The 27862-nt window shown below is 47.9% G+C and overlaps 1 protein-coding gene across 1 annotated transcript in view; it reads right to left on the reverse strand.

Annotated features, from left to right (window-relative positions):
• GABBR2 (gamma-aminobutyric acid type B receptor subunit 2) overlaps positions 1-27862 on the reverse strand; it is a 358625-nt gene that overhangs the window by 330275 nt on the left and 488 nt on the right. The gene's annotated exons all lie outside the window — the stretch shown is intronic.

Here is a 27862-nt window from a genome sequence, read left to right on the forward strand (position 1 = left end):
CCCTTTGCTTTTCTATAAAGAGATACTAGTTAAACCAGTGAATTTCAGGGTAGTGAGCAGCGGCACTCAATGTCCAAGCACATCATCTTGACGTCATCACAAAAGCCCTTAAAGAGGACGTAGGCGACCAGAATGAGTAATAGGAGATGTGACAACAGACTCAAGAAGTTTGAGTGATGCAAGGAAGGAAATGGCCATGAGCCAAGGAATGCAGGCAACCTTTAGGACCTGAAAAAGGAAATGAATTCTCCTGTCAGAGCCTCCAAAGGAACCAGCCCTGTCAGCACCTTGACTTTCACAAGACTCATCTTGTGTTCCTTACCTTCAGATCTGTAAGAGAATAAATTTGTGTTGTTTCAAGCCACTAAGTTTGTGGTAATGTTTTATAGCAGCAATAGGAAACTAATATACCACATCATTAAATTTAAGCTCAGCATTTACCATCAAGCTAGAGATCAAATGTAACCATCCTCCCTTGTAGCTGGGCATGACTATGTGACTAATTTCTAACAGACAGAACAGAAGTGATATTTACAGCTTCTGGACTGTCTTCAGCTTTAAGACAGGATGCTTGCTCTAGATTCCTGCACTTTCTCTCCCCGCTACGCCCACTGTAACACAGACGTGGCTGGGACCCTGTTCAGTCACAGCAACAAGGACAAATCTTATAGGCATGACGGGACAGCAAAAGTTAAGGAACTTGAATCCCTGAATTATCTGGTAGAGCAGAGATGTCCTAAGCCTGGACCAGCCGGACTATAGGTTGACGGGAAAATAAATTTTTAACTGATTTAAGATGCTATATTTTGGGGTCCCTCTGTTACATGGCAGCTCACCTATCACCCTAGTACACTGCCGAAAGAAGGTCCCAATTTACTCAGACAAACAAACACAGAAGTAGATCTTTACACCATTGTAAGAAGATGCCATATTATAGAGGCGGCCAAGGTCCAGGCATACAGGAGGCCTCTATGGTGGATCCAGGATCTCAGATGGTCATTCACTCAACATAAGCCCTCAGTCCAACCTTTCCTGACTTATGGGCCTTATAAAACACAGTAAGGATAGTATTAAAGATGAAACAAGACCAAGAGGGCTCTCTGTATCACGTAAAGCCTAAGTGCACGACCGTTGCCTGAGCCCTGCCATCTGTGGCAGTTATTTTCAGCTCAAGACAAAGATTCTGAGCTACCTATATGCCTCCAGACCCAAGCTCCTGACCAAAAGGCGGGATCTGGCAAACTCTACACTGACCAGTCCCAGACAGATGAAGGCCTGATCCAGATAACAATCTGATCAAAAAAGGAAGAGTTCTACTTATAGACTTTTCCCATATTAATAGCCTGAGGGCATCTGAGACAAGTTTACAGTATCTTATAGGTATTCGGGCATTGTTGTCAATTTTTCAGAATTTTTTTCTGCTTTCTGTGGTGGTGGTTGACTACTTTTTCCGCATATCTTTCATTTTCAGCCAACTATGTCTGCGCTGCCAAAAAAAAATTTCAGAAATGAACCCAAAATGCCTAAAGATGGAGTTTGGAAAACGGCCCTAAAACACAAGTCAAATCACGTCATTCCTCTGTGCAAAATCCTTGAACGTCCCATGGCCATCAAACACGATGAAGTCACACCCTTCCCCCTCACCAGCTTGGTCCTGAAGCACTTCATCACCTGGCTCCAGCCCCAACAGTCTCTTTGCTGGTCATGAATTCCCCAGGGAAACTGCCTCAGGACCGCTGCATCTGCTTTGGCACTGGCCTGGACATCACAGGACACCACAGGCTCCCTGTCTCCCTCCATCCAACCTCTGTTGAAACGTTATCTCACAGAGGCCTTCTCTGGACACCAACTTCAAATAGAGCTCATCCAGCCACTAAATCATCACCACTCACCCCCTTACTGGGCTTTATTTGTCTTTTCTAGCTCTATCACCATCTGCCATGGTTTATGGTCCACTAGCTAAGATGTATGTTCATTTAGGCAACATTTCTCCATCTCCATCATCAGATCCAAGCTCTCTGGAACAGTCTTTGTGGCGTCCACTGCTGTACCCCCATTGCTGACAACAGTACCTGACACACAGCAGACAGTTACTATTTGTTGAATAAATGAATAAAGCACCCAAACTACCCACATGTGAAAATCCAGCAAAGGGGGAATGATGCATTTTTTGCCAACTCATAATTTTGGACCTGATTTTCACCTTGATCATACTGTTTTCAACCAAATAGTTTTAGAACACCTTGTTTTCAGCCAAATGGACTGGCACAGTCCTGGGGGCACTTCCAACCATTATACAGCTCCTCACCTGACTCCTGAATCCCTCATTTATTTAGAAAGCACATCTAATTCCCTAGACAAACTTTGCCCATCACAGCCACACCTTTACCGCCAGCTGCTTGCTGGGAAGGCTGCCTGCCAGCCCGGCAGCTGGCATGATCATGAGGTCGGTAATACCAGGGCTCAGGAAGACTACAATTAGTACCTGACAAGCACGTTATGGCCCTCAGTTTAAACATCTACGCCATTGTAATTCAGCTCCTTGATGAGGCAAACACGACAGCAACCTCATCTGGAGAACTGGATGAAATGCCTCCTCCCACTGATGGCGCCAGATCAGCGCACAGGGGAAGGTGAGGCTCTGCAGCCTCCCCGCCTCTGAGTTCTGAGGGTGCTTCCCGACAACAGCCTTCTGGAATTCATGACAGGGACACAATGTATGTCCACTGACTCTCACACCATTGACTGAATATTGACTGCAAGGGGGCGAGTGGAGGATTGAATGGTTTTAGCTTGCTGTTTCTCCACGGGGTCTCAGAACAGCTGGGGATGGATGATTTTAGACGATTTTGAGGACAAAGCCCACTCACAAAGTGTCTACAGTCTAGCTGCAGATATGCAGTCGCCCACTGGGCCTGCTGAAATAACTCCTTGAAATGCAAACAGTTCATACAGAAGATGTTGAAAACACATTTAATAAAATTCACTTAAATTTCTGATTTAAAACAATAAAACCCAACCCTCCTAGTAAATGAGAAAGAAGCTACCTCCAGGACACACCAAAGCCTGTCACAAACCACAGCCAGCATTCCCAGCAACAGAGAAACGCACCATCAGACAGGAATGCTTGTGCTCACAACATCTACCTGGTTCTGCTCTCACAGTTTATGACAATTCAATCCGTGGACAAAGAAGCCACACAAAAATATTGAAAAAGGAAGAGGTATAAGTATTGTCACTTGCAAAAAAGGATGACTGTCTACTTGGAAAATCCATGGGGAACTATTTGGACCAATGAGAATGCTCAAGTAGGTGGCTGGTTATGCAATATTCACAAATGAAAGCTTTCTACATACCAGCAATAATTAGAAAATAGGATGATGAAGGGGAGCCACTATAAAATAAAAGGATATCGCTCACAATAGTAACAAAGATATAAAACACTGAGAAATGAAGTGAGTGAAACGAGTAAGATTCATATGAAAAGGGCTACAACGTCTGGAACTACTCAAGAAATATTTGTGGGATGAATTAATAACTACCAATTCTTTGAGAGGGATATATAAAAGGTAAGAATGAAAGAAAAGATGCACCTTGTTTCTTGAATGAGATGAACCTGCAAAATGAATCTGCAAACATTTCAATCTCTAAGTTTGCCAAGTTCCAACCAAAATTTCAATTAATGATTATTATTTTTAGTATTCAACAAAATAATTTTTAGTTCTAGCATGAGGATAAATGGATGAGGATAGCTAGGAAAGTCCTTGGAAAGAGAAGTACTAGTAACATTATGGAGAGGACTTACCTTATCAGATATTAAAGACTAATAAAAAGCTAAGGTGATTTAAATAGTGGGGCACTGACCTAGACACACCTTATAAAACCTAGAAACCTAGAAATTCAGGAACAGACCAACTATATATAAGGTGTCATTTCAAGTAAGTAGGGAAATAATTTTTTCAACAAATGGTATTGGAACACTGGATTAACCATTGGGAAAATAAATATATCATTAGAGGTTCACTTTATTAAAAAATAAATGTTAAATGTATTAAAGAGTTAAATATTTTAAAAATTAAATCATTAGTATAACCAAAAGAAAATCTAAATGGGTTATTTATAAAGCCATGGATTATTTGCAGGATGTTCTAAGTATACACCAAAAGCAAAAATTATAAAGGTATCAATCTAGCTACATGAGATTTTTAATGTTAAAAGACAAGAGAAAAAACTGGAAAAATATTTAGTATACACATTAGCGTTGGGGGTGGGTAAAGAACTGTAATATATAAAAAGCAGTTTCACAATTCAGTAGGAAAGAGCTATGTATATTAATAAAAATACTCAACAGGTATGACAAGCCAATTCACTAAACCGGAGCTCATTAAACACTGAAATACATTCAACCTTTCTGATAAACAAAGAAGTTTATCAGTTATCAACTGCCCAACTGGCAGAGCTTTTGTTTTTGTGTTTTATTTAGTAACATCTCCCAGCTACATGCTCAAGGGAAGGCCTCCCTCCCGCACCCCCTACCCGCTGCCGTCTGAGGACAGACAGCTTAGCAATCGGTAGCACGGGGTTCCACTGTGAGCCCTGCAGCCAAGTAAGCGGGCTTGATTCCCTCCACGTCCTGGCTCTGAGGTCTTGGGTAAGTTACTAAAATCCTCTAAGACTCAGACGCCTCATTTTAAAAGAGGAATAATAATAGTTCCTAGGCATGTTATGAAAACTAAATGAGATGATGCATATAAAAGCACTTGACTCTGGTCCACAGTAAGCTTTCCAGAAATGGCATAGATAACTAAGTTTTAAAATATTTAAATTTTGCATACCCTTTGGCTCAGGCAATGCTAGTCTAAAGAACTAATCACAGAGAAGCACCCACATTACGTTTCAAGGTTGTATGCTGCAGTGTTGTTAAGACTCACACACACATTCACACACACACACAAACCAAGAAACTGCACCCAATCGACATTTCAACAAGAGATTATCCATGTATGGCCTGGTGGAATACCGGTAAGCCACTTAGAAATAAGGAGCAGAGGTTCTGAAATGGCCCAGAAAGCTCTTCATGATATAAAGTTAGAGAAAATACGAGCAGGTAACAAGGAGCAAATAATCTGATTTTGTTTTAAAAAAAAATATGAGAATACATGCCAAGATATCTACAGTGATTATATTAGATAGTGAGGTTATGAGTGATTTTAATTTTCTTCTTTTAACTTGCATTTTCTTAATTGTCTTCAATAAACATAAATCACTTTTATAATAAGATACTACAAGTTTGTTTTTTTAATCTTAATGTAAACTCTCCAAGTACAAAAGTCGGTTATTAGGATGGCTTTTCAAAAGATGCAGAGGATCTTAAAAGCAGGCCTTTCTCTTCCCAGCTGGAGTAGGTCCAGCAGTGGAGATGGACTCCTCTCGCACGATACTGACGGAAGTCCTCAAACAGAAATTGCTCAGCTACTCAGAGATATGTTTATCCCTCGGTACCTTTGTCCTCATCCTGGGAATAGGGCTATGATTCCAAGATAATGTACCTATCCCCAAAGATCAAAGCCAAATACATTCTGCTATACACTACAATAACATTTTTCAAAAACACAGAGTAAAACCAACATCTGTGATAAGAGATAAAACCTCATCCCAGCCCAAAGCTTCCATCTTTAGAGATCTGTATTTTGCCCATGTGATGGCCTCTGCCTGAATCTCCTGCCCTAAGGATGCAATTCTCTCCTTTCCTCAAGGCCTTGCTGCCTCACCACCACTCTTCACCGGCCGACTGAGAGGCAGAATGAACTATTCTGCAGGACAGAAGGCATTCCACCCCAGGCTGCCCCCCCTGGGCTCACCTGTGTGTACCTCAGCTCCTGACCGCACCTCTGCCTGCCTCAGGATGCCTGGACTTTCCCCAGAGACCCTGGCACCCCCTACTCACACGCTGCAGAAAGACATGGGTCATCAGCTCATGAAGACAGGGGCCCTGTTTGGTACCGTCCACCAGTGCCCACTGCAGTGCCCGGCATCCTGAGGTCTCACATGACAACCATCGGGAGAAGGGAGGGAGAGTGTGAGGAGGGTGACCTGAGATAAAGCCCAGGTCGAAGCCAAGGTCACCAACAGGAGCTCCTCTCTACTCCAGATGTCTTCCACGGTCCTATGGGCCCTGCCTTTCCCAGCACATGCCCTGAAAGAGGTCTCATTCTCAGCAGACTCAGGACGAAGAGCGGCCTGCATTTGCATCAGCAGAGGCGCGGAGCTTCCAGCTGCTCCCTCCCTTCAGAAAGCATAATGAGTCATGGTCAGCTAGGGCCTCGGTCTCTCTTCACACCTACTCCCTTTAAGCCTCATCAACTTTGTCCTGTCCTTAAGCAGCTGGTTGTCAGGACCCAAGAGCCAGTTGATGTAGTGAACCCTGAAAAAGAACTCTTGGAATCCTGCAGCAATGGCGTGAATGTAACAAGAAGAAATTTGTTTTCTGGCTCTGTCATCTGAAATATTTACTAATCCTCTTAGCTTGACATCATTAGCAAAATTTGACCTGTAAGACTTCTATGATTTTATTCAAGTAATTGATTAAAGAAAGAATACATATCTTCTCTTAAAGGCAGATACATAGACAATGATAGATCTTCCTCAGTTTACAATGGGTTAAGTCCTGATAAACCCATCACCAACCAAAAATACTGTTAAGTAAGAAATGCATTTAATACATGTAATCTAAGAACATGATAGGCTAACTTACCTTAAGAATGTTCAGAATACTTATCCTACAGATTTGGACAAAATCATCTAACACAAAGCCTATTTCTTAAGAAAGTGTTGAATGTCTCATGAAATTTATTGAACAGTGCACTGAAGTGTCAAACACAATGGTTGTCTGGGCAGAGGACGGTTTTAAGTGTGTCGGTTCTCACCACTGTGACCGTGGGGCTGAGCAGGAGGCCTGCTGCTCACTGCCGCTGCCCAGCATCACGACAGAGCGCTTGCACTGCGCTAGACCATGAAAGATAAAAATTCAAAATCTGAAGCATGCTTCCTCAGGATGCATACCACTTTTGCACAAACCACCATAAGCTGGAGGCCATGTATAACTTTTTTAAACGCCCAGGCAAAGAACAGAGTCCTGCAGATCAGCAGTCCTCAGTCTTTTTGGTACCACGGGCTGCTTCTGGGGAAGACAAGCTTTCCACAGACTGGGGGCGGTGGAATGGTTTGGGGATGATTCAAATGCATTACATTTACTGTGTACTTTATTTCTATTATCATCACATGAGATCATCAGGCTTTAGATCCCAGAGGTTGGGGACTCCTGCTGTAGACACCCACCCCAGACTACTCCCAGATTAACACCTCCTGGGTTTGAGATGCAAACAATTAACAGATGCCTCTAAATGGACCATCTTCTCTACCTGGTTGAAAATTCACAAGAGATTCTGTCAGATACCTTCATGGAGTTCACATTTGCTAGTTTCCCAGTTTCCCTAACCTTGTCAGCTTGTAACTTCCTCACCAAAGTGGTAAGGTCAATGCAATCCATCATGTTTTTTAAGAACTCAGAGGGGTCTCCTCATCCTTTTCTAATTGTTCAGGCTACCCTCTGAGCTTGCGCTGAGCACCCACCTTGGAATCACAGCTGGTGAAGGTTCCTGCCAGCCTACCTGTACCCCTCAAGCAGCCTCTGTGGGCAGAGGCGAGGGCCACTGCAGGGAGGGGTCCTGGCAGCCAGAGTGAGCCCCGCAGCAGAAGGAGGACCTGCGGGTTCGAGAGCGGAAAGCCTGCCAGGGATGAGGACGAAGAGCCTCATCCGGGCCACATGCCGACGTGGCTCTCACTCTCTCCGAAGGAGGAAAGATGCCCCAAAGGCAGAAACTGCTGGGGAAGATCCTCTCCGTAAAGAAGAGCAGGTTCCAGGTCCAGTTCACCTGCCATCTCACTGTGCGGCTTCAGCAAGTCAGGCCTCTTCTTCTCTTGGTGTCTAGCCCGTTGGAGCTTCTAGAACAGACACCATGGGCTGTGTGGCTTATACAACACAGAAACTTATCCTTCACAGTTCTAGAGGCTGGGAAGTCTAAGGTCAAGGCACCAGCAGATTCGGTGTCTTGTGAGAGTCCAATTCCAGTTTCACAGACGACTGTCTTTTGCTATAACATTACATGGTGGAAAAGGCAAATGAGTTCTCCTGGGTCTCCTTTTAAAAAAGACACAAATCCTAATCACCTAATCACTTCCCAAAGGTTTCAGCTCCAAATACTACCACACTTGGAGTCAAGATTTCACATATTAACTGCAAGAGCAGCAGGTAGGGAGGGTAGGGGGATACAGACATTTAGTCCATAGCACTGGGCCTCAGCTTTCTCATCTGTAAGATGGGGATAATGATAGGAAGGCAGACAATTCGACCACTTGATCTTTTGAAGTGCCTTTGAAAGCCAGAAACAAAGACCAGAGCTTAATGTTTATACACGTGAGCCTAGAACCACAGTGTGCATGTTCAGTCGCTCGGCCAGGTCCGATTCTTTGTGACCCCATGGACTGTAGCCCACCAGACTCCTCTGTCCAGGGGATTCTCCAGGCAAGAATACTGGAGCGGGTTGACATGTCCTCCTCCAGGGGATCTTCCCAGCCCAGAAATCGAATCCATGACTCCTGCATTGGCAGGAGGATTCTTTACCACTGAGCCACCTGGGAAGCCCCAGAACCACAGTGCCTGGGTTTAAATTAGTCAGTTACTATCCATGCCAATTTAGGCAGATAAGTAAATTTCTCTGTGCCTCAGTTTTCTCATCTGAAAAATAGGAGCAATAAGAATGCTTATCTGCAAGGACCTTGATGAAAAGTAGACAATTTACTCCCATAAAGAACAGAAGCTAAGCCCATGGAATGCGTTTACTCCGATGATGCTGTGGTCCTGATGGGTTTCACCCGGGTAAGCTCATGCCTGCTCCCAGGGGACCCAGACAATAACCAGAATTCCTACATTTCCAGCGCCTGGAGGATCTTGTTGCGCTCTAGACAAGAAGAGCTGGACTGGAGAAAGCAAACAGTTTCAGCAAGCAGAGAGGCTGGTGTCATCCTCCAAAATGTGCTATTGCAGACGTCTCCTAGCCTGACTTTTCTCCAAAGGAGTCAGAATGGGAGGGGGTTGTGGCAATGTCATGCTCTAGGATCCTAACACTATTGGGTCAATTATCATGATTTATATCACATGAAGATCTAAAAGCTTTTAAGCCAGCTTCTTATACACATCCGAGCCACATAAGAAAATCTTTTCAGGATATATTTCTTTGTTTGTTCTGGGAGCCCTACATCTCTGACATTCTGACTTCTAACTCATACAGGATGAAAGAATCCTACTGCCCATTTTCTGCCCTAAAAAGTAAATTCTGACTTAAAAACAAGAATAGATAGCTCAGTCTTTACATCCACTGCCCTATTTCTTCCTTAAACCTAAATGAGACCTACTTTAGTTCCTATTATTTTCGCAATACTCCTTTCTCTGTAGCTTTCATGATTTCCTTCTTCGTGCATCCAGGCAAATGCCACTATAGGGCTCTCTCACAGAAATGCTTAACAATCCCAGATAGTCCCATCTTGACTTTTCTCAAGAGCTCTCCACTGCCATAATCTGATTTAAGCAAGGAAAAAAAAAATCACCCTGGGAGGGTAATTGAAAAGGGTACCCTACCTACTTTACAGATAAAGAAACCAAAGCTCAGAGAGCCCAGCTCTCATGAAAGACCATGAGGTCAAGACTTGCAAGGGCCATACTTATATTCTGAACACGACCCTCCTCCTCCCTTCAGTTCCCCCTAAGGCATTACAACTCTCTTTCTCCAAACATCCAACGGGAGTCAGTTGGGTAAAAATCCAGTTGAGTCTTTATACATCAACTTCTTTATCAATGGTTTTGAGAAAACCACTCTATTGCTCTGTTCAGAGCCTCTTCTATCCACATGGGTTTCAGGAATGGCCTGTCGCTGCTCAGAGAAGCATGTTCTGTGGCAGGTGGGAAAAAGGCTGGAACCTACAGATCAAGCCATCCCGTTCCCCAGGTGGCCCTGGTGGTAAGGAAGCCGCCTGCCAATGTTGGAAACGTAGGCGACGTGGATTCGACCCTTGGGTTGGGAAGATCCCAGGCAGCAGGGAACAACAGCCCACTCCAGTATTCTTGCCCGGAACATTCCACGGGCAAAGGAGCCTGGTGGGCGACAGTCTGTGGGTTCACAGAGAGTCAGACACGACTGAGTGACTGAGCAACCCAAGAACTCCATCCTCTCAAGGCAATCTGCTCAATCACTAGACTCAAAACGACAGCCACCCCCCGCCACCAAGGAGACTTTCTGTCTCCAAACCCAGAGCCTGTCCTGTGAGGGGCGGGGGGCAGGGTGCTAATCCTTGCCCTACATCCAATATCCAAACAAAGACAGGTCTCCAGGACCATGTCAAAAAGGGAAACCTCTGCAGCCAGACCGGCTACCCATCAGGCTGACAGACAGCCTTGGGGATGACAGCACCAGTCTTCTGCCCTCATATCACAGGCCCGGGCCTGCCAACCTGGCTTCTGGCTGCCGAAGTTCCCACAGTTATTTCGGCATGGATCCCTGCTACTCTCTGCTTCCCTTCATCAAGAAAGCCATTAAGAGAAATGTAAAGCTGATTGCATCTATTATGTCCACCTACAGACCCAACTTGGAGTAAGCTCTGAAATCACTCTGGGGCCCTCTTCAGACCCTGAGTCATTTTTTTGGTTGTTAAAATTAGAATGGGCTCATAGCAGACTTGCTCCTGAATCTAATCGGTGTCAAACATGGCTGGGTCCTACTCCCATTCAATGTTCTCAGAGGGTACTTCCTCTCATCCCTGACTTCCAGCCAGTCCATCAGGCAGGAACCCACATCCCAATTGTACAGAAGAAAGAAGAGGTTCAGTGGGATAGGGGCTTGCCCAAAGATGCGTCTCAGCAAGTAACGAAGCCAAGATTAACCAAATCTGCCTGATCTACCTTCTTTCCCCTGCACCCTAATCTTTGCGATGTCCCTGGAGATGACCTTGTCCAGCTCCCCGGTGACGTGGGGGTGTGTCCTCCAGGGTCAGCCACAGACAGCCTCAGCGTTAACCCCTCAAAGCCCCACCTCTCTACCCTGCCCAGGGCAGTTCCCTCCCCCCACAGGGTTCTCCTCACATCTCCACCTCTGCAAGCCCAGCTCCAAAGTCACCCGCTCTGAGAAGCCCTCCCAGGCCGAACCCAGTGAGAATTCACGCTTCCCTTCGCGCTCCTATAGCCTCTGCTTGTGCCTCCGCAAGAGTGTATTCAAATCAGCCTCATATCTTTTGTTTTACTTGACGACAAGTTCATGTCCCTTACGATGTATTGTGCAGCGGTTGAAGTCTTCAGCCAATTTAGTTTTCACCGCTGTTCTTTGAAATGGGCGCTATTATTATCACCCACTGTACAGATGAGAACGCTGGGGCACGGGAGGTGGAGTGGCTCGACCAAAATTCACGCGGTTGGTGAGTGACGGCGAACGAGTCGCGCCGAGCCACGCGCTCCAGCAGAGTGACCTGCTCACATGCGAGCCACCCACACTGCCACATATATTCGAGTCATGTTCAGATGCCCACAGCCACGGGTGCATCATTCTTGTTCCTGAATGGAGCTCAACGTCCAACACAAGGTCACCTCTCCCCCGTGATCAGCTGACACTGGCCTGCGTGTGGATTCTGGTCCAAACCTCCAGCCTCTCTGAGCGTCTGCCTCCCTGCTGTGGATGGCCACCTCTGGCAGTCCTTCCCGAGGCGCTTAGGAGGATGAAGTCGGAAGCACTTTATCATCCATGAAGCCAACAGCATCTGTAGACACAATTCTCTTAAAGGGACTTCAGGAACGCCCATGATGGATGGCTCCCTGGCATCTGACTTGATCCCCGTAAACCCAGAGGATAGGACAGAGCCACACAGCCCATCTGCCCAGGCCAACATGTGCCCGGCAGCTGTGAGCAAGCATTTGGCAGTGGGCTTAGAGCCTGGCAGACTTCGTGAGTCTCTGCTTACCATCTCACCCTGGGCTCACCACTCTGAGCCTCAGTTTCCCCATCGATAAATGGGGCTAATGGAAGAACTCCTCTTACCAGGTTGTTATTAGATGATGCATTTGGAAGAAATAATAGATTCTAGCACTACACACAATCCATAGTTCTTGTTTAATTGTTGAAAATATCAACTAAATAAGGTCATTATCATAACAAAATAAGAAACCAAACTGCACTTCACACTATACCAGACTGGGGCAGAAATAAGGTAACACTTCTCTGAATGTTCAAAGATGAGAGGGATGGGGCAGCTCAGGCGCCCTGGGAGCGCCTTGCTCAGCGCACCCCAGCCCTACAGGTGGTTTGTGCTGACAGGCTGATGCGTCTTCCTCATCTGCACCTCTCGAGGTCACCCGGACCCCATACCTGGGGCCAGGCCCAGCTGCCAGCCTCACCTGCATTCAGCCGCCACGCTGGCCACCGAGGCTTGTGATCTGCACTCAAACCAGGGCCCTGAGGGGGCCAAGCCTGGGCCAGCCCGGCCGGAGCCAAGATGAAAACTGAGGGTTGCAGTCCTCAACACTGAGCACCTTCAGTTTATGTTGTATACGCAGGTCCCATCCCCAGGGCCTCCCCAGGGTATCTTAGAGGAGGAGGGATATTTCAGCATCAGTTCCCATCTCCAGGTCGCCTGCCCTCGACACCCCTGTGCCCTGGGCCCCCCCACTAAGTAACGCTCACCTCAGAGCTCCTCTTGCCCTTTCAGGCAGCATACCCTTCTCAATGTTGTATCACCGCTCAGACCTGTCCTAACAATTTCCAGCCCCAGAGAGAGGGATCAGAGTCTCATTCCTCTCTCTCCCAGGGGCCACATTGTTCTTTAGACAGTGAAGCCACCGACTCCAGCAACCTTGAAGCTTCCGGACGTAAGGGAGGGGCTTCTAAATCACCTGAATACAGAGCCAGACCAGAACAGGACCTTCTTCCAGTTACATCCACCTCCCTGGTTTCCCAAACTAGAAGCACCTGGCTTTATGCGTGTGCAGGAGCAAGTCCCCCAGGGGAACCAAACTAAAACCCACACAAGTCCCTATCCTCAGGAGCCAGAATCCAAGGCAATTCTCAGAGGCCAGTTCTGCAACTTCCCGCCTGCTCCTCACACCAAAAGAGAAGTATGTCATATCCCCAATGCATACCCCACCCTGTGGCGTCTGCCAAACACCCACTGGGCACCAGATCCTATGCTTTTATTTAGTCTTCAAAACAACGCTGATCATGTTATCAAACTTCCATGTTATACATCAGGGAAGGGAGGCCCCAAGCGAAGTGACCCTCAACAAGGCCGCCCGGCAGGGCTGTGAGCCAGACCGGGGCCTCTAGGGCTCGGAAGTCCAAGCTCTTTGTACTGCACCTTGCCTTCTCTGGGGAGCGCATGAGACCCCTGGCAAAGGGCCTGGAGCATCGGAGGGGCTCGGGAAGGACCTGTCGCTTTGTTTTGTCCACGGTGGAGCCACCAGGCTGGAACCAGGGCCACAGCCTGCTGAGGATCTAGAGTGGCCAAAACGAAGTCAATCAGACCATCTCAAGACCCACCGTCCACAGGAGTCCAGCAGGTAGGATGGGTTTAGCTGCGGATGTCATAGCTGGGGGGCTTCTGGGATCCCCAAATCTCTCAAACTGAACTCATCATCTCCACACTGCCTGGCCCAGAACTCTTGAGGTCTCAACAAAATGCTTGCACATCTGTTGGCAAGAATCAAAGCTCTTTTTGGAGAAAACAAATAGTATTGGCTACCCACTCCAGTATTCTTGCCCGGAGAATTCCATGGACATAGGATCCCCACAGGCCTCAGTCCATGGGATCACAAAGAGTTGGAGAGAACTGAACGACTAACACTTTCACTTTCATCCCAGCCTCCCATTCCTGGGCTGCATGAACTGGCCCAGTCTAGGCATTTCACATTTCGATCAGATATGCCAGGCTTTGTCCCAGTCCCCAAACCTAGCAGCCCCCCATGCCTTCCTGGCTGGATCGCAAATCGCTGCTTACAGCAGACAGCCCTAACCCCCACACCACCAAATTCCTGCCTGGGACCCTGTTCCACAGTTCGCTTGCAGATGGCGTCAGATCTGACACCTGCCAACGAATGGCTGAATTCTGAAGACGCCTGACAGATGACAGGAAGATATGTTAATCACTTCTTGTTCTAGACACTTCTTTCTGTAAGACAGCCTGCAGAGGTCAGGAAACCTCAGCTCCCTGGCTAACTGCTTCCACAGTATTGTTATCTCACACTGTGCTCTCCTCACTTAATAGAAAGTTGAATGAATCACCTATGTGAACAACATCTCTGTGTCTTTGATAAAGATGTTATTGGAAATAGCCAACAGCCCTGGGAGAACAACCCAGAATTAATTACTCTTTGTGCTTAGTTTCAGACACAGTTGATATCTATAACTCTTTATGACTTTTTAAAGCCTTTTCACATTAATCTATTTCTCTCTCTCTCTCTCCCTTCCTCCCTCTTCAATGATCTCTGCAATAACTCCATGGACAAGCAGGGTGGGCATTGTTATTATTCCCATTTTACAGATGATAAAACTAAGGTGTACAGAAGTTAAACAACTATTTCAAGGTCACCCTAGTGAGAACCAGAGATGGGTCACACATGGCAAGTACAGAGCCCTTTCCACTGAATCACCTGGCCCTTGAGCTAAAAGATCTCTCTCTGGCACCTAGAGGGAAACACGTTCTCCTGACACGGTAACCCCAGAATCTTGCTCCCTTGCCTGCAGCCCCAGTATGCGGGTGGAGCCGTCCATTCCTCACAGATGCCTGATCGTGTCTTCTCCCTCTGCTCCCTTTAGAGGCTCGGTTGTGACTTTATCCAAAATGGTCATGCTGTACACTGCGTTTATGCCGCTCGTGCAAAAAGCATCTGCTAAGCGCTTACAACGAGCCAGTGGCCACACTAGGTGCTCAGCGGCATGGGCAGTCGTTCACTCACAGATATGGCCGCGGGCCTGCAGGCTGCGTCCTGGGTGTGGGGGCACAGCAGATACGATACAGATGACACACCTATCCTCACATGCTGGCCCAGCTCACGGCCAGGCTTGGTCGTGGACAACAGCCAGCAGCGACAACACACAGCTATAAGGACTCCAGGGGTCAAGAGCTCACCCTGGGCCCAAGGAGATTCAGCCCTGAGCTCTCAGGGCACCTCAGCTCCTTCTGGAAGTGGACAGGGATTCGGGAACAACCACTTCACACTTAGAACCTCATTCAGCAAAGCTCGGACACAGATCTCACACACTACTTTGCTAGCCTCAAACACAGCCCTCCACTGAAATAAGAGCTGGTTTTTATGTGACTATACATATGTCATATGTGTTATAACAAAATGACAATAATAAAATTCAGTGACTGCCTATCAACGTGGCCCCCTGTGCTTAATGCTTTATATGAACGTTCTACGACAGCCTTCAAAGTAACCCATCCTCATTTCACAGATGAGGTCACCGAGGCTCAAGGAGTGAGCAGCGCAAGCACACACACCCAGTTTCTGATGCCATGTGTGAGGGTCTCTCCACAGTGCCCAGCTGTCCTCCCCACATTCACACTGATGTGGGAAAACACACGGATGCCATTATAGACAACCGGATGGGGCCTCATAAATCCTTCTGCGCTCACCCATTCATTCCGCAAATGCTTAATGAGCATCTACCACGTGCTCAATAAATGTCCGCACCAGAGGGCTTCCCTGGTGGCCCAGGCAGTAAAGAATCTGCCTGCAGTGCAGGAGACCCAGGTTCGATCCCTGGGTGGAGAAGATTCCCTGGAGAAAGAAATGGCAACCCACTCCAGTACTCTTGCCTGGAGAATTCCGGACAGGGGAGCCTGGTGGGCTACAGTCCCCGGGGTCGCACAGAGTCGGAGACGACTGAGCGACCAACACAAGTACAATCAAGCGCTAGAAGCCGCGTGGGGCACGACGGTGAGCCAAGCAGACCACGTTCCCAGTCCCCTGCCAGAATGCGGGAAGACCAACACGGATCGAATATTCCAGCAATTTAAAGCCGCTTCTGTGACAAGCACTACAAAGGTTCGAGATTCTTGGAGAAACTGTAGTAGAGGTTTCTCCCAGGGAGGGAGGATAGAGGAAGCACACTTGAGCTGGTATTTAAAAGATGAAGGAAGATGGCAAAAGCCCATTCCAGACGGTGGAGACAGCCTGTGAAAAGGGCCCGCGCACACTCTCTGAGCATGATCACCAGAGAAACTTCCAAGTGGCCCATGTCTGGGCCCAGAGAGAGAGGGAAGAGGGCTCAGGAATGAAGCTAGGAGTGCACGGGGCAGACTGCAGGGCTTGCAAGGGCACAGGGAGAAGTTCTGCTCCCATTCCCAGAACAATGATGAGTCCCTGCAGGATATTAAACAGGGAGGCCACCTGACCAGTGTGCTGGGTCATGGTCCCAAAGGTCCTCTGTATCTGAGGACAGCCCCTGCACCTGCCCCCAGGCTGCACCATCACGCTTCTGAGGCTGCATGGAAACCCCCAGTGGCCTCCCTTTGAGAGCATCACTGTTTTAGACTCACCTCCACATGCCCTGGAACCAGCACTGCGCCTGGCACCAAGGAGGTGCTTAGCAGGTATGAGCTACACACAAAGGAAGCATCACGGCGGCTCGCGACACGATCTAAGTCTAAAAGGAGACCCACACAGAGACACAAACACCGATGCCCCAGAGAAACACGCGGAGGTGAGAGGCTCTGCAGAGAGCGGATACCTGCGAGCCAGCTGTGTAGACAGACGCGCGTAAAGTGAGTGGAGAGCACAGCGCTGGCTGTGTGTGACGAGTGGGCGGACAGGGAAATGGGTGAGGATGAGGCTGAGTTAAAGGGAGAGGCAAGCGGCCGGGTGAAATTCATCAAAAAAAAGAGAGAAGCAGCAGCTACTGACAAAACGTGCCACTTGCTTTCATGGGAGGCAGAGAGCTCCCATGTGAAGATGCTATTTCACTTTAGAGTTTAAGCAGCAGAGATCAAAGTCAGACCATCCGGACTGAAATCCCCAGCTCACCACGTGGTTGGTTGTGATGTTAAATAAGTCACTTAACCTCTCTAAGCCTCATCTGTAAAATGCAGACAGTAATAGCACCGACCGCATCAAATTGGCGTGAGGACTAAATAAGTGCTTGACACAGGGCGGACACGCGCTGAGCACGGGATGAAGGTGAGTCACTGTTGTTGTTGTAATCTCTTTCCTCACCTACTTGCAAATCATGTTTTCTTTTCCTTTTTCTTTTTTAAATGACAATAGATTAGAAGTTCTCTAAAGACTTCCCAATGTTTCTAGAATTCAGAGTCCAGCAAGGAGGGTCAGAAGGGTCAGTCGGGCCCTGAGAGGACACTCTGTGGAGTGATGGGTGAGCCAAAAGTCTATCACCGTCAACACACTGGGTGGAATCATTTGCATGGACTCTGATCATACGCCCTGGGGTGGGCTTCCAGGCCCCCGGCTGCCAGTTAAATCCCTGAAACAATTCTGGGCATTCTCAGACAAGCTTCAGTGAACGGGTAGTTTCAGAAACAAAGTGATTTGGATAATCGATTTGTATATAGTGATTATTATTAGAATGGTTGTTGCTTTCAAAATCAGTTCCCTCTGAACAAAGTCAAGTGGATCATGGGCAGAGTGTGAAAATATCATTTTCTCTCTGCCACCTCCCAACCCTGCACCATGAGAACAACAATAATGCATCACTCCACAAAGTCCTTCTTTGGCTAGATTTTATCCGAATGGTGACTGATGATGTCCTTGCCAAATGGCAGGAGAAGGGGTCTACTTCAGCCAGCAGCTGTGGAACATGGGCACTGATGAAGACAGACGAGTCCATTTACTCAGCACTTTGGATCTACCACTAATTTTCTAGATGACAATGACACTTTATCCTTCCAGCAACGTAGACTGTTCAAAAAAGACTGAAAAAGTAGAAAGTTGGGTGAAAAGAACGCCCCAGTCAGCCCCCAAAGATGTCATAACATTCATGCCCTGGAGTCAAGGAAAAATTCTCAAATCTTCAGACATCAGCTCATAACCAATTTACTTGTACTTTGCACATGATTCTTGTAAACTTGGCTATTTGATTTGGGGTTCAGAGCAAAACCAGATCAGAGAAATAGTCACCTCCAGATGGAGCTTACCCAGTTCCTGGATCAGCCCTGACCACAGAAGGATAAAGAGCAGAGACTTCCAGCCCAGGAGCTAGGCACCTGGAATATGTCTTGCTGTTCAGGGGACCCCAGAACACCCCTTTATTCATTATATTCAGACTTGCACTAGACTACCTGGCTCGCCAAGCCTGATGACTTGGCTTCATTCCCACAGCATCTACTGGGACCAAAACTCAGCCCGGTCTCTGTGACCTGATAACTCCCCGGAGGTGGGAATGGGGTATCAGAACCTTATTCCTACAGCCGCCAACTGCCAGTTAGAGTATTGCTCCAACAAACTAATCTCCTAAAACCATAATACTTCTCAGATGCTGGAAAGTATTTCTTCCCCAGGCTTGATGTTGGAGGACCTTGGAGGATGGTGTGTGAGTTTGTCAGGGGAGAGGAGACTGACATTGACTCTGCACAATATCTTCTGTTGGAACATCCAACAAGTACCCTTTTCCCTCTGCACAACAACTGGGTCCCTCAAAGCACCAAAGAAGGAATAAAGAGCAAGCAGAAAGCTCACCCCACACAGCCGGGCATAAAAAGCACTTCCTCAATTTGTTAAAACTATACCCATTAATCCTCTTCGAATCAGAGAGCTGAGTTCCAAGCTTTTAGGTCTATTTGCTTGTTCAATAAATATTTATTGAGCTCCTGCCCTGTGCCTGGCCCTGAGATACTGCCTAGAGGGGTGGGGGTGTCAAGGGAGCCAGACACACCCAGTGCCCGCCCTTACAGTGCTCACAGCGGAGCAGAGATCCTCAGTGCTGCGATTCAGAGAGAAGAGCAAAGACTTACTAACTAACCGAGCACCAGCATCGAGGCCATCACGGTCTTAGCAACCAACCGAGCACCAGAGCCCGGACCACTGACCCCAGCTGAAGCTCACGCTCCTGTGGTCAGCCAGGCACACCTGCTGGCTCCTGGGAAGGTACAGAGACAAAGGCATCTCACCGGCCTCACTGCAAACTGTTACATAAGCAGAGAGGATAAGAATAAGCAAAAGGAGCAGATGAATGCGATGCTCACTGGGCAAATTATGCCATTTAATTTTCTCACCTTCCTAGAACCAAAATAAATAACCAAAAAAGTAAGCAAGAAGCAGCCACTGACATTTCATCCCCAAACAACATGGGGAATGACCAAACAGGTGCCTCAGGAAGGGTATGCCTTCCCCATCCTCCTCCCCGACCCCTCCTGACCATGGTCAGGTCACACTGTGTGACCGCCAGTTGGGCTGTGAGACCCTCAAGGGCGGGATCCATGTCACATCCACCTCTGTACCCCAGAGCCTAGAAAAGGGCCTGGCAGAAAGTTCTCTCCATCACAACACGTAGCATTAGTATGATGGAGCAGAAACAGGCGGAGCTGAGACAGCCATCTAGGTGGGCCTCTCAGATCCCCTTTAAAGAGAGAATCTACAGGACAAGTGCCCTCAGCTAAGCCTCCAGCTGTAGCTTCAAGATCTGTGCAGTGTTTAATTAAGACAAGGACACATTCTTCCCAGGGAGCCTTGCAGCCAGTGACCAAGCTGGGCAGGGATTCTAGAGCCTGAGTTCTTTTGGTCTCCGATATGTGATCCCTCAGGCTTCCCTGAAGAATCTGCCTGCAATGCAGGAGGCCTAGCTTTGATCCCTGGGTCAGGAAGATCCCCAGAAGAAGAGACTGGTCACTCCAGTATTCTTGCCTGGAGAATCCCATGGACAGAGGAGCCTGGCAGGCTACAGTCCACGGGGTCACAAAGAGTCAGACATAACTGAGCATTACTTTCACTGATCCCTCTAACTGGCAGCCGTTGCTCTGGAGCACCCCAACGGGCTGGCCAAGACTTTCTGAGACTCTTCTCCCAGCCCACCTTCCTTCCCCTTTACTTTCACAGGGGTCAGAACAGCACTGTGATCTGAGGGCTTCACTACCTCCTCTTTACCTTTCACGGGTATTACCCCTAAGATCTCTGGAACTCGTATTTCCATGTTGGCCTGTAACTCTTGATGGACCCCAAACGATGAGCGTCCGTGACATCCACACGCTCCTTTACATAACCCAGCCTCCTTTTAAGTTAGGTTGGTCAACAACTATTTCTGATCAATGAAATATGAGTAGAAATAATACATGCCACTTCCAAGTAAAGATGGCCAAAACTCTCGTGTGCCTTCCCCTGAGGATTTCTTCCTGCCCCCGTCTTCTTGAGGCCAAAAGATGGGAGAGTGACAACACAAGAGCAGCCTGGAGTCCTGTGTTCTCACTTGGCGGAGGGCCTCCCAGGAGGTTCTGACCCACACTGGATTTGGCTGAGCAGTATATAAATTTGACTGTGTCAAGCAAAACAGATTAAGGATTTGTTGATGCAGCACTGCCAAGTCCACCCCGACTAACAAAAGTTATACATCCTCTGTGTGTGTGTGTGATAAGTCGCTTCAGTCATGTCCGACTCTGTGCAACCCTATGACCAGCCCACCAGGCTCCTCCGTCCATGGGATTCTCCAGGCGAGAATACTGGAGTGGGTTGCCACGCCCTTCTCCAAGGGATCTTCCTGACACAGGGATTGAACCTGCATCTCTTATGTCTCCTGCATTGGTAGGCGTGTTCTTTACCACTAGCGCCGCCTGGGAAACTCAATGAATTTATTTAACACTTCTATTTTCACCCCTGTCTTACACTTTCAGCTTGTTCATTTCCCTGTTGAGATTTCACATCTCTGCATAAAGAAGTTGATGATCTTCCTTAGAGGGGAGGCCAAACACATGAAGAAGAGTCCTTTAAAAATACAGGTAGCGAGCTAAAAGTCTTAGCGCAATATCTAGTTCTAAAGGTATATTATTCCACGCACCTTCTCCTGGGTGCCTAGCTAGGTCTGAGAAATTGGTTGGGAGTAGGCATGGCATGACCAAGGGCATTTCCCTCACGCCAGGAAAGCTCGGGGGTCGGTGCTCGTGGGAACATGCAGGAGGCAGCTCATCTTAATCCTGATACATGGGGTCTTCTAAGTCCGCTGGTGATGGGGAGGTGGAGCTTCTCTGAGGAAGTGATCCAGAGAAATCATTCATACCATGGGAAGCTAACTCAGAAGGCAGATTCTAATTTATTCACTTATAGTTCAGTTCGGCAAACATTCACTGATGCCCACTGCATGTAAAACCCGGGGGCAAGCTGTGGTACATATACACCATGGAATATTACTCAGCCGTTAAAAAGAATTCATTTGAACCAGTCCTAATGAGATGGATGAAACTGGAGCCCATTATACAGAGTGAAGTAAGCCAGAAAGATAAAGAACATTACAGCATACTAACACATATATATGGAATTTAGAAAGATGGTAACGATAACCCTATATGCAAAACAGAAAAAGAGACACAGAAATACAGAACAGACTTTTGAACTCTGTGGGAGAGGGTGAGGGTGGGATGTTTCAAAAGAACAGCATGTATACTATCTATGGTGAAACAGATCACCAGCCCAGGTGGGATGCATGAGACAAGTGCTCGGGCCTGGTGCACTGGGAAGACCCAGAGGAATCGGGTGGAGAGGGAGGTGGGAGGGGGGATCAGGATGGGGAATACGTGTAACTCTATGGCTGATTCATATCAATGTATGACAAAATCCACTGCAATGTTGTGAAGTAATTAGCCTCCAACTAATAAAAAAAAAAAAAAACAACAACAAAAAAAGTAAAACCCAGGGGCATCAGACTGGCTCTGCCCTCACAGAGCTACAGTCCAGCAGGGGAGAAAGAGACAAATATGGAAGACATGCTGGGAGATACACATGAATAAAGATCTTGCGCTCACATCCTCTTTCTCCAACACCCTTTTCAGCAACATGGCACCGGAAAGTGATTACAGAGAAACATGGCTTTACATCATGTTTTGAGATTCCACATCCACTACGTTTATTCCTAATTCAGCTTGCAGAGTCAACATCATCATATCCACTTTGTACAGGAATAATAAGACTGGTGGCAAAACTGGCATGAATAGTTACTGAGCACTCATAGGACATCAAGAATTGAATTACTTTACCGAGATAGTCTTCTTTGATCCCCATATCCTATCAAGCAGTTAGTGTATTAGCCCCATTTTACAGATGAAGAAACAGAGGCAAAGTGGCTTGTCTAAGGTCACCAGGCAGCTACATGGTACCCAATGGGGATATAGACCGAGGTCTCCTGACATGATGAGATGCTCATCCGACAGGTGCTTGGAGCTATGCGAGCTGAAGGGTCTGACTTTGCGCCCAGCCTCATCCCCTCGGGGACTCTCTCTCCTCCTTCCCCTGCAGTGCAACTGACTTCAGTTACTGTTTGGTCTGCCAGACACCCCCACTCTTAAGCTCCCCTTTGCCGCCTCTCCCACGCAGTCAGGCCTCAGAGCACCTCCATCCCCTCCCACTGCCTCTCCATCTCTGCTCAGGGCCCAGCATCTCCCCCTTCAGTTGCTACACCAGCTTCCTGGCTTCTCTGTCTCCTCCTTCTCCTGTCCACCTTCCCGCCTCTACATCCCTATTGTCCGTTATCTTGTCACATTCATGTTCAAACATCTCCCACGGCTCCTCACCATTCCAAAATGAAGGCCAACCTTCTTGACACGGCATTCAAGGCCCTCCACACCCACCACCAGACTGCCTTTCCTTCTACAAACCCTGCACTCAGGTGAAAACAGAGTAGGTCAGCACTCCCCAAACACACATCACACTCTGTGTCCTCCATCCTTTGATCTTGGTGATTGTTTCTGGGATCCAACCTCCATCTGCCTGAGCCCACACCTCTTTGGGTCAACATTATATTCACCCTTCCAGACTCATCTTGACCTCCTCTCTCCCAGGAAATCTAGATGTGGTCTTCCTTTTCTCATAATGTTCCTGGCATCTATTGCTTCTTTCTCGAACTTAGCATTTCCCAAGTAGATATCTGTGATCAGATCCACCTGGCATCCACCCCACTTTAACAGCCTCTGATGTACTCTGAGGAATCACCTCTTCTCCACTCTGTATTCAGTGTGGTTGGATGGGGCTGACCTCACCACCCTGTTCCTCCATGAAAGGCTGATGGATGTCCCAGACCCACCAATATCATGTTATTGGTTCGAGGATGGACATTTGACCCAACTCAAGCCAATGAGAACTGAGCTTAGGATTTCTGCTGGAATAGTCAGGAAAGAACCGCTCTTCTTACTGGAGTTTCTAAACTGGGAGGGTGTAGACTCGCAGCTGCTAGGGGCCATCTGTACAGCCAAATGGGGAGAGCCTGGCTGAGGGTGAAGCCAAACACAAAGGAAGTCAGAGCCAAGAGACAAAGAGGGAGACAACTTTTAAGATATTTCAGTTCTTGGATTCAGCCATACCTGAACACAGGTCACTCCAGGATTTTTCAGCCACACGAGCCAGTTAAAGTTGGGTTTCTGTCACCAGGCAGTGGGGTTTAACCACAGAGATGTGAGCCTGATCCTAGAAGACCTCATTTTCTCTTTATTTCTAAAAACAGCTATATTGAGATATAATTCATATGCCGTAACATTCATTCTTTTAAAGTGTGTAGTTCTATGGGTTTCAGTATAGTCACAGAAATGTCCGGACATCAGGACGGATTACTTTCTATCTTGAGCTGAAAACGACGAACGTGCGCTTGTTGTGTTCTGCCCTATCCACCAGCTCCTCTCCTGAAACCAGGACTGGGTTTGCCCCTGCTTTCTGCAATACCAATAAACGCAGCAGGTGCTCAGTTAATGCCTACTAAGCTGTACTCAGACCTCCTCGAAAAGCTTGGCCTCCATCCCACAGGTGTTTGGGTCCACTCTAAAGCACAAAGAATGAGACAACAGATATTTGGCAACCCCCTCAAGGAAAGGACATACTCACCAATCACTAGGTTTCCTAAGCTGGATCCCTGCGATGGGGTAGACTTTCTGAGAGGTGCACACCTGGAGCGTGCTCCTTTGGCTTCCTGGACTTTTCCCAAGTTTATTACAGAATAATTGAAAATAGTAACAAGTGGGAAGACATACAAATCCAACAATAGGGGAATGACTTAAAACTTATGGGACACCCATAGGATAGGATAGAATAGAATAGTAAACAGCCACTAAAATTCATCTTTGCAAAGAGGATTTGAGGGCATGGAGACATAACCATGCTATAACATTAAGTGAATGAAACAAAATATAAAAGGATGCATAGAGATCTCAAGCACACCAAATAGTAAACACCAGCAACTGGAAGGGAATAATGCTAATTATTAGATGCAATTATCTTTGCGTAGGTGGATTATATGCAGTTTTCTCATGTTTCTCTACAATTTTTTTTTCAAAATTAATATTACTTTAAATAAATCAGGAAAGCCAATAATATCTGTAACTCAGCCCTTGGTTATTATTTAATTTTATTAATATGACTACCAAAGAATGAGAAACAACCACAGGAAGAATATTTCTGAGCCTGTAAAACTTTTATTTAAAAAAGACACTGTCCCTCGGAGTCTTTTAAACAAACATATAGGTAATCTAACCCACCATGTTTCCTTTTTAATCTTGACTGCCAAGAAGCTCAGAGCTAAAATTTAATTCACAAAAATACAATAGTCGTCTTAGCCCAGGTTCTGGGTTCAGTAACGCCCATTTATCTACGTGGTTTCTGCTGCTTCCTCTTATCTGTATTTTCCGTTGTCTTGCTTGTCTTTTCATATATTCACATGTTCCTTGGAATACATGAAGAAGTACTTGCCGAAGTGACTGGAGGCGCACCCAAGAAGAGAGGCCCTGCCTAGCAGATATTCTGCCGGGATGTTCCATTTTCACAAACACGTGGCACTGAGTGGGGCTCTGAACCCTTATTGCCATTCCAATTACAGCAGAGGGGCGACTGAATAAGAGTGTGTGGGAGGCTCCTGGATGGAGACAGGCTGGTCCCAGTGATCAGATTAAGCCTTGTCTTGCTAATCTCTGTCTCCGAAGGCTGTGTGGACAGCGGTCCATCCCGGCTGCCCACAGTTTCTGGCCATTGACTGAGAGCAAACGATAGCGAAGCTGCCACAACATGCCCACCACGTCCATCCTGCGTTCACGTCCACAGACATCAAGTGACGCTGCCAAGAGTGCCTAGACAGTACACCCAACCCCTAAAGACATCCTGTCTGAATCAAACAGGATCCACGCGCTCTAAGACGAGCCCCAAACACCCTTCAGGTTTTATTGCAATTACCCAGCCCGATCCTTTACTTTGGCTTTAGAAAGAAAGCCCCTCTACTCGATAAAGATGGGCCACTTGAAAAAATTAAGTATTCTGTCACCTGGGTGTTCTCCCAACTGTGGCACCTCATGGCAGGAGATAACATACTTATCTGATCCTAAGCCAAGATTCTTTTTTTCTGGTGATAACTTCACTGACTCTTCATGAGATGAGGAAAAACAAGTAAGCAAACTCAACATTTTAGTTGTGACCATTTTACCACATCTAAAGTCGCAATGTCTTACTTGTGAATCCACGGCAGAGGAAAGGGGAAGCAGGAAAGGAAAGGAAGGCAGCAAACACTTATTTAGTGCTTCCAGCATGCCAGACAGAGGACTGGCCGCCGTGCTGTCCACTCAAGGCATCTTCCCTTCCAGCCAGTTATCTCCCTTAAGCGTCACAATACCATCCTGCGGAGTACATATAATAGTCCCAGTTTTTCAGAAATGGAAATCTAGGCTTAGAGAGATTAAATCCCTTGCTCAAGGTCACCCACAGGGAAGATACGAGGTTTCTGACCAGACTCAGGTCAGAGCCACCCCAAAGCCGGTGCCCTGTACCCCTTCAAACGGCTAGAAACGCCTCTGCTCACGTGAGGCTAAGATTGCCCTCTGCCCTCCTTCCCTTGAGCTCAAGTGCCTTCTGACTGCCTCATCCTCTTGACTTTGGGCCCCCTCTCACTCAGAAAGTCATCAAGACACACTTGAAAAATAAAATATAAAAGCATCAACCCACATCCTGAAATTGAGCATCCTTCCCTTTGCTGCCACTAACAAGCTAATATGAAATCTCTTTCAGGGAAGCTTTCTGAATGGAATAAATTGGTGAAAACATTATGCAGTTGACAATATTTGGTGATGATGCAAACAGGGCTGCCCTGTCCACAAATGGTTTTGTCTCCAAAGAACCTGCTCTCCTGTGTCCTTTTCAAAAAAAAAAAAAGATGGAGCAACAGAGAAACAGTACCCAGAAGACCGGCTCGGTATAATTGCACTGCCCTCTCTGCTTATGTGTGTCGGACAAGTACCCCCAGAGAACTTGAAATGTTCTGGAGAAGACAGGAATGTCATTCAGAGATGATTCCACAGGGGCTGGCTCTGCACAGCTCCCCAGCTTACATCCTCCCAGGGCAAAGGAAGCCTCTCCGCTTGCACCTCCGTGCCCCGCCACCCACTGCCACCCGTTCCTTCACCTTTTATTTACATCGCAGAGAAGACCGGTTCATCAGTGAAGGGGGGAGGCGGGAAATAAGACGCAATCCAGATTTCTGCTTTTTCCTGGGACCCAAAAGCGGGGGGGGGGGGGGGGGGGGGGGGTTCACACAGAGAAGGAAGTGGAGCCTAGGGTGCCCGATCAGCGTGGCACGGCGACCCTCCCCTCCGCTTCTGCACCAGGGCTCGAGCAGAAGTGCCCAGGGAGCCTCAGGAAGCCGGGTCAATTAAGCCCGTTGCCTTGGCCGGCTTGGCGCGGTGAAGAGGCGCCAACCGAGCGTTCTGCACAGGAAACCACTGCCCCCTTCAGGCCGCGTCTCAGCCGCTGTGGCCGGAGCGGAGGGGCTCCCTCAGTCTGGAAAAACTCGCAAACCCGACCTCACGCGGCCAGCGACTGCTCCTGAGCCCCCTCGGCGCACCCTAGTTCTCGGGCGGCGGCGATGTGCGCTGTTGCCACAGCTGGAACACAAGCTGAGGGTGTAAGGAGGGGGCTTAGGACGGAAATCTCTGGGCTCTTCTGCTCCCCTCAGAGAAAGAGGCCGGGAAGGCAAGCCGACTGCTTGCGCTCCAAGTCCGCGCCCCGGGAAACTGCGCCGGCAGCCGCCCGGCCACCAGCAGCGGCGCGGCCGCACACCCTCCCGCGTCCGGGGCGAGACCTGCTCGGGCCACTCTGAGCAACTAACCGGAAGAGGTCTCAGGAAGCCGCTCGGCCACAGGCAGCGCCAGGCACCTGCAGGCAGCAAGCAGCGCTGCAGAGCCGGCGGCCCCACACCGGCCGGACCGGTGCGGGTTCCGAGCTGCTGGCGCGCACCAGGCGCCCAGCCCCGATGCGCGCTCCAGTCCCTGGGTCCCCGAGTCCTCCGGACCTCAAAAGCTCAGTTAGGCTTTTCTGAGGCCCGCGAGCAGGCCCGTGGCTTCTCCAGCCCCTGATGGCCCAGTTTATAGTCAATGCGCCTGTTCTTCCCACCTAGCACTCCACAGCCCCACCAGCGGGACTTGGGCAGGGGTGACCACTGCAGGCCTTTCAGGAGGTTCAGTTACCACCTTCTCCACTCTTCCTCTGGGCAAAGGAGACCCTAGTTTTCTACCCCACATCCCACAAGCACACACACATACACAATCCCAGAGGGGAAAGATGCTCAGCAAATCTGGGCACCAGCTTTGC

This window comes from Dama dama, chromosome 29, assembly GCF_033118175.1.
Source record: "Dama dama isolate Ldn47 chromosome 29, ASM3311817v1, whole genome shotgun sequence".
NCBI lineage: Eukaryota > Metazoa > Chordata > Mammalia > Artiodactyla > Cervidae > Dama > Dama dama.